This window comes from Elephantulus edwardii, unplaced genomic scaffold (assembly GCF_000299155.1).
Source record: "Elephantulus edwardii isolate Elephantulus edwardi_28Jun2011 unplaced genomic scaffold, EleEdw1.0 scaffold00589, whole genome shotgun sequence".
In the NCBI taxonomy this organism is placed as follows: Eukaryota; Metazoa; Chordata; class Mammalia; order Macroscelidea; family Macroscelididae; genus Elephantulus; species Elephantulus edwardii.
The window spans coordinates 140,584-142,768 of record NW_006400339.1 but is presented as its reverse complement, the minus strand read 5'-3'; the positions used below and the strand labels follow the sequence as shown (position 1 = coordinate 142,768).

The 2,185-nt window shown below is 42.3% G+C and overlaps 1 pseudogene; it reads right to left on the bottom strand.

Moving 5' to 3' along the window:
• Positions 1-156: 156 nt before the first annotated feature.
• Positions 157-996, bottom strand: LOC102863914 (annotated as a pseudogene).
• Between the last annotated feature and the right edge of the window lie 1,189 nt (positions 997-2,185).

Sequence of the window (2,185 nt, the reverse complement as noted above, 5' to 3'; positions counted from 1 at the left end):
AGTCTTCCTATCCATGAGCAAGGGATATTCTTCCACTTTTCAAGATCTCTTTTTGTTTCTTGTAGTAATGTTTTGTAATTTTCTTGGAAAGGGTCTTTTGTACTTCTGGTTAAATTTATTCCCAAGTATTTAATCTTGTGATTAGTAAGCAGGTGCGGGGGTCCACCTTGAGGCTCTTGGCCAGTTCCAAGATGAACTGCATGACAATCATCTGGTGGGCCACCTGCTCCATGAGGGCCCATTTATTCTCCACCTCCAGGTCAATGCACCAGATGACCAGGTAGTTGGCCATCTCCTCACACACCGAGTGGACGTTGTCTGACAGGTAATTCTGACTGTAATCCCAGTGATGCAGCATCCCAAAGTGCTTGAGCTGCTTCTCGTACTTCTCCACAAGGTTTTGTGTTTCTGTTCCCTCACCTCCTCCGAGTCCTCCTCTGCCTGCTCTGGCTTGGTGCTGACCATGCTCTTGCCGAAGCCATCCTTGCTGAGCGTGTTCACATTCCAGGGCATGTTCTTTTCCTTCTTATGCATCTCCTCCAGCTTTTGCTCCCAGCTCCTCTTCTCCTTGCAGGGCTACTGCCCCTAAGCCTGCAGCCTTTCCAGCTCGGCCTGACTGCTGGTGCCCTCAGCCACTTTTAGCTCTTTCAGCTTGTGCTGACACTTGTCACCTTATACTTGCACTCTCAGAAGCCCTTGTCCAGCTCCTCCTTCTCCTTCTGGAACTGTTCCATGCACTCCATGCGGGCCTGATGCCTCCAGCGGAAGAGGCTGGCTGTGTCGATGTTGGGGTGCATCTCATCTTCATCATCTGACACTTCGATATGGTCCCACCATCTTCAAGTAGAATACTTTTCCATTGGTCATGCGTTTCCTTTCCTCTAAGCCACCAGAAGTCCCTACTAGACTATGTTGTCATTGTTGCTATGTGCCAACAATCCTGAAGCCTGACCTGACCTGAGCCAAATTCAGAGACTCCGACACATGTATCCCCATTGCCTCAGTTACTGTATCAAGCCATTTCATCAGGAGTTGTCTTCTCCTGAGCTATCCTTCTACCCTTCTGAACATGATGTTCTTCTCCAAGGATCAGTTCCTCCTGGCCACATGTCCAAAGAATGTGAGATGAAGCTTCAAAATCTTAGCTTCCAAGGAGAAACGTGGTTTCAACCCAAGACAGACCTTTTTGTTTTCTTATCAGTCCATAGTATGTTCAAGACCCTTATTCAACAACAGAACTCAAAGGCTTCAATTCTTTTATCATCCTTAGTCATTATCCAGGTTTCTCATGTATCGCAAGTAGTTGCAAAAACTGTGGCCTGGGTCAGGTTCACCTTATTCTCTAGACTGACATCATTGCTTCTCAGTACTCTGAAGAAGTCCTTAACAGCAGACTTTCCTTCTGCAACAAGCGCTTCAGATCTTCTTTAGTTTCAAGCAAGCAGGGTTTTGTCATTTGCATAACATAGGTTGTTGATGAGCCTACCTCCAAACGTGATTACATATTCTTCCTCATAAAGCCCTGCTTCCCAAATGATCTGTCTTGCATACAGATTGAAAAGATATGAAGACAGGATGTATCCCTGACACACTTCTTTCCTGATTTTGAACAATGTAGTGTTTTCCTGCTCTCTTATGAGGACTGCTTCCTGGTTTTCACATAAGCACAATCAAGTGTTCTCAGATTCCCATTCTCTTCACACAGTCAAATGCTTTTGCATACTCAATGAAACACAGACAGATATTTCTCTTGTACTTTTTGCTTTCTGCCAAGATCCATCTGACACAGGTGATAATATCTATAGTGCCATGACCTCTTCAAAATCCTGCTTGTATTTCGGGTAGTTCTCTGTTGATACACTGTTCCCGCAGTGTTTTTGGAGTTTGGGGTTTCATTGTTATTGTTACTGTTATTTTGTTTTGTTTGTTTTAAAATATAATTTTCAAAAAGATAGCTTTTCATACTATTCTGTAAGTATCCTTTTTAAGTGGTTCTTGGTTCTGTTGTAACATAACTCATTTGATTTCTTGGTTTTTTTTTTCCATTCAATTTGTTAGGTTTGTAATTGATTGATCAATATTATTAGCTCTTTTCAATAAGAAACTCTTGGTCTTGTTAATAGTTTCAATTATTCTGTTTCATTTACATCTTCCCTTATTTTATGATTATTTATTTAGTTATTTA